We start from the raw sequence: 16,132 nt of genomic DNA, 5'->3' as shown, positions 1-16,132 counted from the left end.
GGGTGAAAAACCTTTCCCTAAGATCAAACCTAAACCTCTCCTGACAGCTTCATGCTGTTCTCTCAGGTGTGAGAGAAACCAGGCCCTTTTGGTTTGCTACACTGCCCTCCCCCTGAGTCATAGGTGGTCCTCCGTGGGGACCTCCATCCCTGCCCACATCCCTCCAGCTGGAAGTGAACTGCCAAAATCTTTTAAGGAGAGGGGAAGCTCCTTCTTGCAGGAACCCCTTTAGGCTCAAGCCATCAGCTGGTACCGCCCCTTTATTCCCCTTTTTCCAATGCCTTCCCTTTGTGTTTCTTGCTTGTTCTTGATACCTCTGGTTTAGAAGGATTTCTCCAGAGCCCGTTTCTTTCTCCCTGCAGGCTGAGCCTTCACCAGGATGGCACAGAGAGGATGGCTGGGGTGACACTTGCGTGACAAACCACTGCCCGGGTCTGCACAGCTGTGCCTCCTCGGATAATCTACACCAGGAACAGCAGCTCGTGTTTTCCACTGTCAAGGACAGATGACAGCAAAAGGATATTTAGTGATTGTTCCCGGGGAGGCAACGTTGGCAAAACAAGCTGGCAAGGCTAGCACGGCTCTGGTGAGGTTTCAGTACCGAGGGACACTCTCAGTGACCTCCCAGCAGCTCTTTTGGGATGGGCTGTCCAGGAAGGTGGTGGAGTCACCCTGGAGGTGTTTAAGGAAAGATTCGATGTGGCACTTTGTGCCACGGTCTACCTGACACGGTGGTGGTGTTCAGTTGGACTCGATGATCTCAGAGGTCTTTTCCAACCTAACTGATCCTGTGATTCTTTCGGCCCTGCAGTCGGGAGTTCCGCAGATTTCAAAGCCAGGAGCTCTCTCCAACGAGTTTTTGGTCTCCCGCAGAGGACCGTGTAGGTTTTTAGCCTGTTACCACCACGTTAACCTGCCGGTGCCACCGAGCGGGCCGAGAACCAGCACCCCCGCGGCTCCCAGTGCCACGTTGGTCGCCAAACCCGGGCAGGGCGCTCCGAGCCCGGGCACACCGGGGCGAGCAGCGGGGGTTGCGGGGCACCACGGGGGGGGCTCGAGTCCCGAGGAACGGGCAGCGCCCCGAGCCGAGCCCCCGGTGCCTGGCGCGGCGGGCGGCCGGTGCCTGGCGCGGCGCGGGGGCGGCCCCGCGTCCCTCCCCGCGTCCCTCCCCGCCGGTCCGCGTCCCGCCCCGCTCCCCGCCCGATTGGCGCCGGCCGCCGCGCTCCTCCGCCGCCGCCGGGCGCAGGGGGGATCCGGCCGGGCCGAGCCGAGCCAGCCCCAGCCGAGCCTGGCGGCTCCGCGGTGCCCGTGCTCCGGCCCGCTCCGGGTAAGCTCCGCGGCGGCGGTGGGTCGGTGGGTGGGTGGGTGCCGGGTCCGGCCGGTGCGGGGCAGGTGGGCGGGCCGAGCGGCCAGCGGGGCCGCCCGCGCTCCGCCGGCCATGGCGGCGGCGGGGCCGCTGCCCGCCCGCAGGAACGGGGCCGCGCCCGAGGGCTCCGCGCCCCCGCGCTCCGCTCCGCCGTTATTTTTACCCGGTCGTTTAACGCTCCCCCCCGGCGCCCGCCTCTCCCCGGGGGGGGGTTTATCGCGCTCCTCTCCTGCCCTGCCCTGCCCCCCTGGCAGCGCCTCCCACGGCTCTCCCGGCCCGGAGCGGCCCGTCCCCCCCGCCACCCGCACCCGACGCACCGGGTCACCGTGGGGGCTCGGGCATCCCCGTCCCCCCCGCGGTTGCGTAACGCGACCGCCCCACGCGTGGCCGTGGGGACAAGCCCCGCCGCTCTCTGCCTTCTGCGGACTAGCTTTTCAAAAACCCCCCTCCCTTCCCCTGCACTTATTCCTCCCCCCCCTAAATTTTGCTCAACCGAGTTGCGGTCACTTCCTGGTCCTGGTTTTTTTTTTTCTTTTACCGCACGGCTCCCCCCCCACCCCGTGTTTCACGCATCGATCAAGCCCTTCGCAGGGAGGGGTTGTGAACTCGGTAAACGTAAACAGCGATCCCAAAGAGACAGCTTTAATCGCTATTAGATGTTGTGATAACGTTTGAATAACGTGTTCACGTGGGGGGCGGCGTAAGAACCTAAGGAAAGGTTAAAAGTACAATTGCAGTGGAAGTGATTTCTTCTCGGAATTACTTCCTCCAAGGCCTTACTCGAAACAGTGTAGCTTTTAATTTCTTCAGTAAACCGAGGTTTTTGGCTTGCGCAGTGCCGCTTCCAGTTGGAGAAATCTCCTTGTATCAGCCGGAGAAGTGGATCTAAGGCTTGTCCTGCGAGGTGCTTCGTACAACGCCCAACAGCCGCGTACGTCCCTGCTCTGCTTTTAAATAACCGGCTTGGATGGGGCTGTAGAGCTCAGCTCTGGCAGCCTGGGCTGCAAAACCCGCCTGCGAGGCTGTGTGAGTACTCCAGTGGTTGACCCTGCCCTGCCGAGCGCTGTCCTGGCCGTGCCACAGCGCTGGGAATCCAGTTTTGGGGATAGCCAGGGTGGCTGTGGAACCCGGGAACGTGCGGGCGCAGACTCGGGTCGCGAGTCCTAATGAGTGTTTGCGTAGTGCTCCGTGTTTTCTCGGATGAAGGGTTTTACATAATTGGCCATTATAATTGTCTGTCACCCCTAGAGAAGAGCCAAAAAAAAAAAACCCTAAAAGCCGAGCGTGGAGGTAGGCAGGGGTTTCGAAAGTCCAAAGTCTAAACCAGTAAATGCCTGTAGGTTGTGAACGTTGTTGCTGCTCAACGTGGAGGCAGCAAAATGACTGACTGAAAAAAAATTAATCTAGTTCTGTCCTCCTTTTGCACCATTTGATCAGCGTTGTCCGGACAAATGACATCCTGCTCAGGCTTGAGCTGCTCCTTCTTTCGGTGTTCAGAAGAATTCCTAATGGGAATCTGGTTCCATGGGTGTTGTGTTGGGGTTTTGGTTTTTTTCTTTTTTTCTTTTTTTTTTTTTTTCCTTGAAATCTTAACTGGAAGCCTTTTACAGTGTTTTGATTCCTTTTTAATAAATGGCTAATCCCTTGCTGCAGGGGATGGGAGTGTTCTGAACGCAGCGTTTTTGGGTCCTGAGGGGAGGGGGAAGGGAGAGCCTTGTCTTGCTTTCTAGCAGCCACCCGCCTTCCCCGGGCCCGAGTGAAAGAGCCTTATTGACTGATTTTGAAGGTAACATGCCCAATTCTCCTCTTACACGCTAAAAACCATAAATTTGCCATAGCACAGGGCTTTGGAGGGGAAGAAATGGAATGTCAGGGAGCCTGGGCTTCATCACGAGCAGCCTGGCAACAAAGGCAGTGTCTGTTAATTGCGTCGCGCTTATCAAAATCTCCCCTGCTAATGACAAAGTAACATTTTAATAGGTGTGAAAAGTTGTGGGATTTGATTTAATACCACTGTCTTAAAACCATCCTGCGTGCTCTGTATGACTAAGTTGTCTCTTTTGTATTTAATTGGAGAACAAGCAGAGGCTGAGGTGAAAGCTGGGGATGTTTCACTTGCACTAAATGCTCTTTAAAACCTTTTCTCCGTTTAGAGAGGGGTCGTGAGGAATTGTGAGTGGCTTGTCAAGTGCTGAGCTGCAACTAAGTGTCTTATAGGGTATAAAACGTCTTTCTGTGTCTCTTCAGTTTGGAAGCTCATTTTGTAGCATGCTGTGGGTGTTCACAGAGGCTGGCCTGTAGTTCCCCTTCCAGGAAGGACTGTGGTTTTGGGGGATGGAGGTGCCAAGTTAAGTTTCTGGTGATGTGAAGTTGAATACTGTATAGTGTATGCACGATACTACCGAGGTAATAACTGACCCTGAGGTTCCAGGTGTCAACACATTCATCATAACATGTTATTTTCACTTCTCACTGCCCTGTAGCAGAGCCAAACAAGCATTTTGGTATAATCCTCACACACTGATGGCTGTATTCCCAGCAGACATGGCATATTTTAATATTCCTGTTGCAGGTTTGATACCTGGCTTCAGAGAAGAGAGCAGCTTTTCTTGTACCTGAATAGTTCAGCCTGCAAGGAAAATGTAGGACTGATCCTAAGCCTGTCATTAAAGATAGTGTATCTTGGGAAGCATCTCTCTTGCCCTTGTCTGCTGGGATTTTTGGCTCTTGTGGATTATTTGGTCATCAGATGTATCACTGGGTGTTCCTGTACATTTAAGCTTTTGAAGGAGACCTTGGTTTAGTGAAAGTTGTTGGTTAGAGATCCTCTTCCTGGCTCTGTAAGCTCTCTAGGAAGGGGGGCACAGGAATGCTGCTTTGGTATGTGTGGCTGCTCCGTTTTTATTTGTAGCATATTTTGCTGGTTTTGTTTTCTAAGCTGTTTTGATTCTATTAACTTATTAAACATAGATTCTGTTAAAGTCAGTGTGACAGACTTTTTAATGTACGAATGTTGTCCTTTTCTTAAAATGTCCTCTTTTTTGACCCCTAAAATTTGAATCAGGATCATTGCCCCTAGTGCAGATCCTGGCTGTAATTGTGGGATTTGTTTGGAATTTGCATTGTAGTTGTGGAATTAGTGTTTATCCCCCAAATAACTCTTCTCTTTTTGTCTTTGTTGTGGAAGGGGGATATCTGCTGTATCACTTGCTAATCCTGCTGTTGCAGTTTCATGCCTAGAGCATAGCTGGAGCTGTATTTACCACTGTAGGCAGGGTGGTTGGTTTAATCTGGCTATTTTGGGTGTCAGACACAGAGAAATCCCAGCAGGACTGGCTGGTGTGGGTACAGGATGGGCTTGTTGACTCTCATCAATGGTACCATGACCTGGCTGTCCAAATTTGGGCGTCTGCAGCGTCATTGCAATGGATGTCAGAGGAAGATGGATTAAATATAGCTCAGGTGTGCCTAAACATGTTGCAGTTGCTCCTCCTGGTGCAGTACAGAGCTAATAGGAATGTTTACATAGATCACCTTCCTACACACTGGAGGTTCAGCTACCTCTTTGGCAGCAAGTTGCTGCTGGGCAGCCACATGACTACTTAGAGCTGTTTGGAAAGTAAAAATACCCTACGTAGGGACGCATAGATGGCTGTTAAGAAAATGTCAGCTTTAAAAAAAATTAAATATATTATTCAGAAATGGCCGACCGGCATCTTGGGGTGCAGAAAACAGGGCTTTTCCCTCCCCCCCCCATGTGATTAAAAAATAATCCCGCTTTAGAAGCTGCTCTGTCTGCAGTTCACAGCGAAGTGATGGCATTTAGGTAGCAGGGAGGCAGAATTCCTGCCAGTTTAAATCCTGCTGTCCTAATGTGCCATTCTGTGCAGAGCTTGGAAGCTAATATACAGTGTTCTTCTGCCTTGCAGCAAAACAACTAGTGATTAAAAATTCAGCAGATGCTGTGGTTCACTTAACTACTTGTTCTTGCATCATTCAGGTCATATCACACAATTAATGTTGCTAATGTTCAATCTAGCCTTTTTTTTTTTTTTTTTGTCTAAGAATGGAAATTATCTGAACTACCATGGGATTTCAGAACTGTTTTGGCAGGAACTGGGCTATGCAAAGTAAGTTATTCAGGGCTGTTTTCGCCCTTCCCCTAACTTGGAAAATCTTCTTTTGATTTCAGAAATATCATTTGTTCGTGCCAGACAGGGCTTTCATTTCTGCAGCTTTTCTGACTTTAAAAATCAAAGTATTTTCTTTTGATTGCTTTGAGATAAATCAGACTCCCTAGCTGAGAAGGAAGAGGGGGAGAGCACTATAGGTGTAAGTGCTTGCTTTCTTACTTAAACTCTCTGTTTCATTTGGCCACAGAGGTATTTTTGTAAGAGAATTCTCATTTTGTTGCGGGCAGAGTTTCTACTGCTCTCAGTACATCTACCTTTAACTTGCAGTTTTGGTTAATAGCATTCAATCCAGCGTGTCACTTACTTGACTTTTAAATTAGAGTTAAACTTTGCTTTCCCCTCCCCATGTTCCTTCAATTATGTGAGATTTGGGTTCTTTTTGTAGCACACACAGATTCCAGAGGTCTTTGCTGGGCTACCCGAAAGTAATATTCGTGTAGCAAGACTTGCAGCTTGTTTTCACTTCTTAAGAGAAACTAAATTCAGAATGTGGAACACAGGTGGGGTATTTTGGTCAAGGGCACACGTGAGGCTCAGCCATTGCTGGAGAACTGCAGAGCTGAGGAGGAGGTTGTGTCTCTTAAGTGTGAAGTGGCAGATCAGTAACAGGAATGGAAAAGGTGAATTTATGTTACAGTATGTGATATCCAACGTAGGATGGATGTGCCTGTGAACCAGGTTTTGGAGCAGTAATGGGCAAAACCAGGAGACTTTTTGTTTACATGTGTTGTTTCAACTTGCAGTTTGGATGGCTTTTTGTGATCTGTCAATTAGCACATCAAGAGGACGTATTTTTAGTCGAGGCAGACATTTTTCTACGGAAAAACCTGTTTGGACTATTAACTCTAAATGTACTTTGAGACAACTTGTCTCAACTAAATTGTCAGCAATCAGTTTGAAAAATGAAATCTTAAATATGTAAACCCTCCCCCTTCCCAGCCTCTTCAGTGTCCTGTTTAGAATGATGGAAGAGAGGGATTCAGACTGCCTTTTGCATGTTCCTGCTTCCATGAGTGCGTGTATCCAACATGCTGTACTTGCAGGATTGATATTCAGGATAATATGTTTAATCTCCAATTGCAAAAAAAAAAAAATAGCTTCACACATAGCTAATTCCATCTGCTGGAAAAATAAGAGCGAGGCTAACTTCATCACTTATTTGGGACCTGCTTTTTGCTGTGCTAATTACTATGTATGAACTTTGGAAATTTGCATAATTTTTTGGCAAACCTAAGCGGCAGCCATTTAATTTAGAATTTTATTAACTTGAAACATCCCTAGCAACTCCCGAGCTACTTCTGGTTCATTCTGTGATTTTGGTGTTTTACAAAGTTTGGTTTAGAAAGCTTCAGTAACTTTTTTTCTCCTTGCAGTGACTTTATATAAATAACAGTGTCTCGCTGCCATTTCCAGCAACTTTCAACCTGCAGTCTAATGCAAAATTCCTTTTGTCATTCAAATAAAAACGTGCTGAAGTTAAATTCTTATAAAAACCCCTCAAACAGTAAAATTAGAAGGTAGGCTTTGCTTGCTCTTCTGCAGTGTGAGAAGAGCACTGGAAATATTTTAAGTGTAGCTGCATTTCAAAAAGTAACCTTGGGGAAACTGGGGCATGTCAAGTCTGGTCCTAATTCCACTAAAAGCTGGTCTCATGATGTGAATTTTTAAGCTCCAAAGAGTTTGGATGTAAATTCATCACTGCAGATAGCTACTAAATGTTCTTTCTCATGAAAGGCTGGGTTTTGACACATTTTCAGCTCCCTAAGATATCTAGTCATGCCGTTTCCACTCGGTTTGCTTTTGTTTTTGTGACCTCCACCTTTCACTGATTTTGCTGGTTGGCAGTCAGAATAATCTGTGAAATATTGAAGCAGTTGGAATTTTATAGTAAAAAAAATACTGTCTGCTTTATTGGAATGTGCTGTTATTTGGAATCAGCTGTTATGTCCTGATTTTCTTTTGGATGCAATAGACTGGATTAATTTTAAAATCTGAACTATTCGTGCCCAATTTCTGTCTCGGTACCACCAGGAACTTCCTATGTTGCTCTGTGCAGTTGCAGTCCTGAGTCTTTGTCCCTCTTTCCTCCTCCCTCTTACTCTGTTGATCACTTAAAAATGCAGTTTTTTTCCTTGGGATGAGCGGGGTTATATTGCTAGACTCTTTAATTCCTCTGTAATTGGCAGAAAGCCAGGCATAAAATCTTCTTCATAAGTCACTCTGGAGATTTCTTTGTATGTGCTATTATTTTCTTTGCCTGCTAACATCAGTGAAAATATTTCTTCTCTCTTTTTTTTCTTTTCCTCCCCCCAAGTCTAGACCAGGCATAATTAGGCTCGTGTGTATGTGTAGGCTTGGGTGTTGCCACGCTGCAAGCCCAGCAAGCAATTTGAAGTCCTTGGGCAGTGTAAGACCAAAATGTCTTGTAGCATCAAAGGCAGCAGCTATCCCTCTGCATCTGGGTAGGTGAAATAATTTTCTGGTGTATCTAAACTTCAAAGACTAACTCGTGGCTTGTGCCTGTGGTCTGGCTTTTTGCAGTGTGTCACACTCACACTAGAGGCTATATTTTAAGAAAAAGTTTGGATCCTGGGTTCAAGCAGGACTTGTGTATCAGTGATAGAGGCTGGTGTTGAATTGGGGTTTATGTTCACTGATTCATGTGCTTCCAGAGGCATCCCAGCTCTCTTTTGATTTATAAAGCTCTTCATTGAGGTCTTTCTGCTGAACTTTGCCAATATTGCAAAGAGTAAAAATCCTTTCCATCGTGAAGCCTTTGCTCTTGCCTTGGGCCTCTTAATGTTTTTGTCTGCAGAGGTTTTGTCCTTCCTCCCGTCCTGACTCCTGAGGTGGAGAGAAGCTCCCTGTAAACATATATGGAAGGCCTGGTAGCTTGAGACAAGTGTTGGTAAGGGAATTCTGAAAAAAAAAATACCAAACCAAACCCTTAAGGAAAACCTGTCCCTGGAAGTGGGTTTATACACCTTGATTGAACCATCAGGGCACCAGAACTTACCATCAGCTGTGGGTCAGACTGTGAGTTCCTCACATTTTTCATTTAATTTCCTCTCTAGAGGAGGATGACACTCTACCATTGTTTTTTTTTTTTTAATGAGGTAACTTTATCTTAATAAACGCATGAATGAAGTGATGCAGAGAGCGCTTGTTTATGCATCTGAAATCTAAGTAAATCTGCTGCTGCTTCTGAAACTGGGGCTGTGGGAGGATTACTGGTAGCAGTGAATCCATCTTCTATGGTGTTAAGGAAAAAAAAAAATCCCTGTCTTTTTCTTAAAATGCTTGTGGATTTTTTTAGGGCCGCAGATGTAGTCATTAAAATGTAAAAGAACTTGCTTCGAATTGGTCTCACAGCAGAAGCAGTTGGAGATGTGGCTTTGGTACAAGTTACTGGGAATTCAGCCTGTGCTGTGGATGGGAGCTCAGAGCAGTTTGAGTCATGCTTCCTCCATGGATAGGGCATGGGATGCCACCAGCAGTGGACTAAACCAGTTTTCCTGATGATTGCTTTGTTCAGCTTTAACTGCTTATGGGGCTGTTAAAATGCTGTCCAGGGATGTGTCAGCTGGAGGCCATGGGATAAATTGTGGATTAAATAGTAGCAGTTTACATACCTTTGTAGCAAATGTCTCTGCATACTCTACTTGCCTTAAAAGGGATTTTTTTTAAAGCTCTTTTTCTTCTTTTGGATCTGTAGATGTATCCAGCAAGGAAAGGGTTGTGTATGGATTTTGTGAGGTGTTAACAGCTTCATCCCTGGCCTGACTGAATCCAAGGAAGTGAAGGCACCAGTGCATCCTGCAGGGATGGCCCATTGTCTTTGGGAAAATGTTTTTAAGAAAATTGGAAAGAACTTAGCTTGGAAAAAAAGTCAAGGAACTTAATCTGAGTGTAAAATTGTTGCATCAGTAGTGGACCTATGTAGAACAAGTTCATTGTTGCGTTAATAGTGTTGGGGTTTTTTTAAAATATTTTTATATAATTTTTTTTTTTTAAGGTCTGGGGGAATCCCCCTTGTCCCTCCAGCTCTCCCTTGTGTTGCTTGGGTCACAAGTAGAGAAACTTCTCTGGGATATACATGAGGCAGAGGCTGTTGGGAGAAGCCATGTCTTTAATTAGACCCCAATGGGTATTGCTGGGGTGGAGGAGAGGAGATGAGATGAGTGAGCTTTGGAGCCTGAATAAATGCCAACATGTATTTTATCAGAATTACAGTTTGGAATCAGGGATTTACTGTGAGTTGCCATTTGGCTGTGGGGTGTCTGGGGCCTTTCTGCCTCTTCCAGCTATTAGCTGCAGTTATGGAAAAGCTGCATATACCACTTCACAAACATAAAAAACAGCTCTTTAAGGGAAGGGAGGGCAAATGACCCAGGTAAAATGAGCCAGGCTGGAGTCAGTAAACCTATCCAGAGTGCCAGCAAGCAATACCTGTGTCCTGAGTTTAATATATTCACTTCCCAGTGATCGTGCCCAGGAGGATTAATGAGAGATGCTTGAACTTAAAGCTGGTAGGTACAGCAGTGCCTTTTTTTTTTTTCCATCTCAAAAGTGGTTTGCTTTTACTGAAATAGCTAAATGCAGGCATGTTAAGCTTAATATAAATGTGTGTGTGGGGGGGTACCTGAGAAAGCATCCCATTAGGTAACCCAGTAACTTTCTCCTGGGGAGATGCTGATAATATCACCTTTGCTGGCAGTCAGGGCCAAGACAGGCTTGTTAGCAGCTTGTGACAGCCCTACTTTGCTTTGTGGGTATTTTAAATGAGAGTAGCAGAGCTAGAGGAAGAGGTGATAACGTCTGTGCTGGTTTTTTTCTTGTTAGGGGGGTGGCAGAGGAGGAGATAGGACTAATTGCATACCTTCCAATTCCAGTTACTTCATTACAGAATAATCATTGGAGCAGCCCTGCAATCTGCTCTGATAGCAGATAAGTGGTGTGGCTCGAAGCACTTCAATCTAAACAAAACTTAAGTGCTTTTTCCTTTTTCCCTGGAGTGAAGCTGTAATTTCATTATGTGAATGTTAGCCAGGACAAAGTTGTTTTTGCAGCTGTCATGAAGCTTCTCTGGGCTTTGTGTGTTTCAGAGGTATGTCCCCAGTGTATGTAGCAAAAATATCCCCAAATACTGCATTCCCTTACCTGGCAGCTTCAGCTGAAGGCTCTCCAAGTGTTTGCCAGGTGAAGATTTGTTTAGCATTGACGTTGGATGTCTCAAAGGGTTTAGATATAAACCAGTGAAGGTTTGGATTATATTCCTTTCCATAGCAATACATGCTAATATTAGTTTCTCTGTCTGCATTAGGCCCCAAAATAGTTAAGCTGAAGAGCCTGAGCACATCTCTGCTGCTTCAGAATATGGGTCCCTGTGGTGAGAGTGGTCTCATTGACAAATGGTGTCATTTCGGTTCTCCAGTGTAGAAATGGTGTTAAATGCAATCTGTGTGATGTGAGAGAGAATGATTGGGCAGAGCTTCAGAGAGGAATTTTGTCTTTCTTTGAAATGAGATAAAAATGCATTTGTGCATCAGGCTGAATCCTGAAAAATCACAACATCCTGAATGGTTTGGGTTGGAAGGGACCTTAAAGCTCATCTTGTTCCATCCCCCTGCCATGGGCAGGGACACCTTCCACTATCCCAGGTTGCTCCAAGCCCTGTCCAACCTGGCCTGGAACACTTCCAGGGATGAGGCAGCCACAGCTTCTCTGGGCAGCCTGTTCCAGTGTCTCTCAAAATACCTTTTTGGAACTGATGTTGATGATGATGACTTTGAGGTACCGGCTGAAGGCCATGAGAGCACTGCAGACAAGTGCCTGGATTTTGCACAGTGCAGTACTGGCCAAACCATAAACTTCTGTCAGGCTCATTTTTATTTTTTTTTTTTTCTGGACTGCCATAGAACTGTTAAATCCGATCTGTTCCTAAAAAGACAGCTGACTGTGCAATCTGAGCCACATAAAATTCTTTGTCTCTGCTTTGGACTTGAATGGAAAAGTAGTTTGTTTTCGCATTAAATCGACCTCAACTGTCGCTGCCCCAAAGGGGGTCTGTTCTTGCAGGCTCTGCTTGGATGAGTGCTCTTGGCTCTTGCTGTGTTTTAGGGTAAGCCTGCTAACTCAGATCAGGACAATGGGAGGATGGTAACACACTGAGACAGATACTTGTTAGCAGGTTAAATGTTTTGGGAGAGAAAATGTGATAACACTTTTTACGAGTTAATAGTTTTTGTAAGTTTGGGCTTGGTTGTGTTGGTCGTAACTTGGCTGATAGGGTTGATCATGTAGGTCCAGCTGCAGCATTAAGCTCTTGGAATAAATAAGGTGAAGTGATGGTGAATTTCAAAGGATTAAGGAGTATGAGGCCCACTTAGTTGGGTCTTATATTTTTAAGGTGGCTTTCAGAGGGAAAGGCCCAAATGTGCTTTGCAAAGGGACCTGCTCATCATGTCCTGGAGTGGGTCCAGGCTTTGATAAGAACAGTGTGGCTTCTTTTAATGACATCAACTGCATCACCTTTTTAAGAGGGGTATTTATTTATTTGTATAGGGGGAAAATACTTCTTTCCTGTGCTGTGCAAGTGACCACACACTGGAACAGATTGCCCAGAGAGGCTGTGGAGTTTCCCTCACTGGAGGTATTTCAGAACCCTCTGGACACAATCCTGTGCCATGTGCTCTGAGATAATCCTGCTTGGGCAGGAAGGATGAACCAGATGACCCACTGTGGTCCCTTCCAACTTAAACCATTCTGGGATTCTGTGGAAATCTGTAGCTGATCAGACTCCTGCATCCCTTTTTAGCCACTGATGTTGCAGGGACAGGAGGCTGCCAGGCTGGGTTGGGTATTGCCTAAATAAAAACCAGGTTTAAGCCTGGAGTGTTATCTGGCAGCAGGGCTCCCTGACCCCCAGCCTGTGGTGGAGATAACCCAGTGATCTTTGCCACAGTTTCCTTGAGAGAATAATGCAGGATATGAGTCTGGTGTGGGAGTACCACACTGCCTTTTTAAAAGAGATTGGGGGCCTTGCCTTTGTAGGGAAAAAAAGCCAGAAGATGGGCTGTGATATGATAACTTTTGTGTTGGCCAACCTGCTCCGAGGGTAGTGTAGATGGAAAGGGACTTGCCTGTGGACAGGAGGTTCAGCTGGGTAGTCAGGAAGGGTCTGCAAAGCACAGCTCCTTCCTATGAGAGGGCAGAGCTCCTCCACCTGTAAACACCATCACATACAGCAAGATTTTGGCATCTTCTGTGTTGACATGAACTGCTGGCTCATAAAACGATGTCTCTCACAGGTGTCTCAAACCCACAGTGTTAGTTGTTGTGTGTGCTGCTGTTGTGTTCCCCTTCTCCAGTAAAAAAGCTAATCCTATGTTCTCAAAACGGTCCATTTGCCTTCCCAACGCCGTGCTTAGTGTTTTTTTGGAACTGGTCTTCAGTCTGTGCAAGTTGACAAGGCTCTTGTGACCATTTGGGGATGGTGAGTTGACTTATTCTCCGCTCCTTGTCTTGAAGTGTGTTAACTGAGCTTCCACAGCAGCCCCCCAGCCTTGGCTCTTCTCAGGCCTCTGTTTACCTCTTAATGGTTGTGTTGTGTCTTGGTGCTTCCTTCCCCTCCTCCCTGTGTTTGGCTCAGGGCTTTGATTGCCCCTCTGAAGCATCACATGGATGCTGGAACCGGCACACGTGGCTGGGGCAGTAGGTGGTGACTGTCCACAGGTTTTTGCACTGATGTGTCCATGAGCTGGGATGGCTGCCCTGGGACTTCTCATGTGCTTCCATATCCAGTACTTAGTTACCATCCATCCTGACTGTAGAAAATGAATTGAAGGCAAATTATCCTTTGCTGGAGACTTTTCTAGGGGAAAAAAGTTTAATGAGTATCTGAAGGGCCACAGTCTTCTGGATTGTGTGTGGTGTCATGTGGCTGCGAGCAGGTTTTCCTTATTGCAGGAGCTGGATTGATTCCTCGGGGCTGGATAGCATCTGATTTTTATGTGAGGGAGGGGGAAAAGCTGTCTGACTTTAATCTGAATTTACTAGGTAGTTAATAAGAAAGACCTCTGCCCTGAGTAACTTGCTCAACCTATGTTGTGTTGCAGGAGCTCCATGGAGATGAAGCCTGCTGGCTTTATTTCGCTCTGAAATCCGTTTGGTGTAAAGCTGCTTCCAGAATCTCATCCTTAGTGGTACTTCAGGCTCGTGACAGGGTAATCTGCTGGGTGTAAGGGCTGAGACTGGGGCAAAGCCTGCATGCTTTGGTGGCTGAGAGGTGACACTGGCCCGTGGAGCTTGTCCTTCAGGTGACAGGCACATTGCTGAGGGCAGTATGCCTCTGCCTGCCTCTCCCCTTTGTAATCTGCAACTTGTATTTAAAAGTAGAGGGATTTAAGGTGTTTTTTGTGCAGTTGTGGTCCGTGGGAGCAATTGGCTGCCGTGGTGAGTGGCACTGGAGCTGCCTGTGGTGGCTGGTTGTGTAAGCTGGTGTTGCTAAAGCAGCAAGTGAAGGTATTTGCAGCAGTCACTTAGAAACTGGGATAATTCAGGTCTGAATCAAGCTCAGGCTCAAACAGGTTGTGGAATTTATTTATACAACGCCACCGGGGTGTGTGACGTCGCAGAGCCAAATAAACAATGGTTCCCAGCCCCAAGGCTTGTGTTGGGTGTTAGATAACGAGGTGTGGGGTAATTACAGCCAGGGACATGGGTGGAGGGGTTAGGAGAGGGTGAGGGTTGCATCCGTGCCGAGAACGTGAAACGTGCCTCGTTAATGGCAGCGTGAAGAAATTGTGGGTGCGTCCGGGGTTATGGGGAGGATGGAGGTCAGCTTTGCAGAGGGAGGTGCTGAGTGAGCTGTGGGAGACACGTGGATTAATAAGGGAAAGCGGAAGGAGGCGAAATGAAAGCAGTCAAGCGTGCGGGGAGGGGCTGGTTTTCACAGAAGCTGCCGTGCAGAAGCGGTGGCACTCAAGGGTCTTGAGGAATTTGGGTGTTTAGAGCAGCGACTGGGAACCCCTGAACATGTGGTGTTTGATGGGAGCAGGTAAAGAAAGGGGTCCAGCCTGGCTACTGGGAGCTTTGTGTTCCTCCTCTTTGCTGTCCCTGCACCCTGGGCTGCCAGGGTGCCAAAGTGCCTTCTGCCCAGCCACCTGTAGTTGGTGGGCTCTTTTTGGGGTGTACTCGGTCAGTCAGCACTGAAGACCTTGAATTGGTGGTGCTCCACGTCAGCAGTGCAGGGGTGCCTGTTCCCATGTGCCCTTTTGCTCTGGGCAAATCGGTCTTTTGTGTCTTAAGAGCTGGTTGGTGGTTGTAACACTGTTACTGTGTCACTAATTTCCTTTTTCCTTCCCTTTTGCTCTTCAGAAATGCCATTCTCGTGAGTGTGCAAGGAACCTACAGAACTGTAATGTCTAACCCTACATGGAATAACAACTCTTGGAAGGTACCACCCTTTTTTAACTACATGGCTTTGTTACAGGTTGGGTTAATGATGATCTTTGCTTCACAGCTCGAAATTGAAGAACTGTGTCTTATGTAATGCTTTCTCTTGGAAAGGGCTGACAGGGCTGTGATGCTCCAGTCTCTGATTTCCAGAAAAACTGTGCAACCCAGCCCTTGGCCCGAGGGTGCCGGGGGGCCATCCCTGTTTCTCTGTGAACGATCTCTTTAGGCAGGTCTGGTGTTGCCTTAGGAACAGATGGTGGTTTCTATTCAGAGAGCTGAACTAAGCTTTCTTCATACTTGGTGGCCATCCTTGGAAACATATTGCCCTTCTTTAGTGATGCATGATGGCTCTGTTTGTCTTCAGTGACCTTCTGGATCGTCTTTCTTGAGGCTTCCAGCCATATTTATGAGGAATATTGTGTGATAAAGTGCAGTCACACTTTAACATTTAGATTGAAATGTCTTGGCTGTTCGTGCTGCATTAACCAGCTCTGAGGCGTTGGCTTGTTCCGCTGTCTGATCCCACAGTGATGCCATAATACTGAATTTTGGACTGCCCTGTGCATTGCCATGGCAACAGACTGATGTCACACGCTCAAGGACATGACTTCAGTGTACGATCATGCAGAGGCACAATCAGATTTGTGGAGGAGAAAGCTGACTAATGCACATCTCAAAAGCAAACAAGGGGAATGCAGGTTACAGCTGACCAAGCAAGGTGCCTCAGTACGAAAACTCCCCGCTTAAAGAAGGTGCTGATCATGTCTTTAAGACTGGAACAGTTGTCTTGGTGAGCTTTTCTTTACCTTGGAGAAGGAGATGACTTGCAGGTGTCCCATGTCTTTAAAGCAGGTGGTGTTCTGGGGTGGGGAAAGGCTCCCTGGTTTCAGAGCTTTGAAAGGGCATTTCTTTGTTTTAATTTTAAAGAGCTTCTCAGTGGTCTTGTAAGAACCCTGAGAGCACTTCAACTTGCTTAATGTTGTTCAAACAGTTTAATTGGTTTTCCAAAGCTTTTATTTTATCCATAACATTGGAAGGTGAAAGGGGAACTCCGCATCTGCATTATGGTCACATTTTCCTATATCCTATTAGCAGATTCCAAGATTGTTTAATG

The 16,132-nt window shown here is 46.9% G+C and overlaps 1 protein-coding gene across 1 annotated transcript in view; it reads left to right on the top strand.

Annotated features, from left to right (window-relative positions):
• The first annotated feature begins 2,277 nt into the window (after window positions 1-2,277).
• The window catches only part of FBXO34 (F-box protein 34), a 39,734-nt gene continuing 25,879 nt past the window's right edge, over window positions 2,278-16,132 (top strand). Inside the window, 2 exon segments of the mRNA XM_018082634.3 lie at window positions 2,278-2,392; window positions 14,938-15,016. The gene's annotated coding sequence lies outside the window, so the exon portion shown is untranslated.

This window comes from Manacus vitellinus, unplaced genomic scaffold (genome assembly GCF_001715985.3).
Source record: "Manacus vitellinus isolate BGI_N305 unplaced genomic scaffold, ASM171598v3 scaffold_6_pilon, whole genome shotgun sequence".
NCBI lineage: Eukaryota > Metazoa > Chordata > Aves > Passeriformes > Pipridae > Manacus > Manacus vitellinus.
The sequence above is the reverse complement of the archived record's forward strand: the minus strand, read 5'-3'. Positions and strand labels throughout refer to the sequence as shown.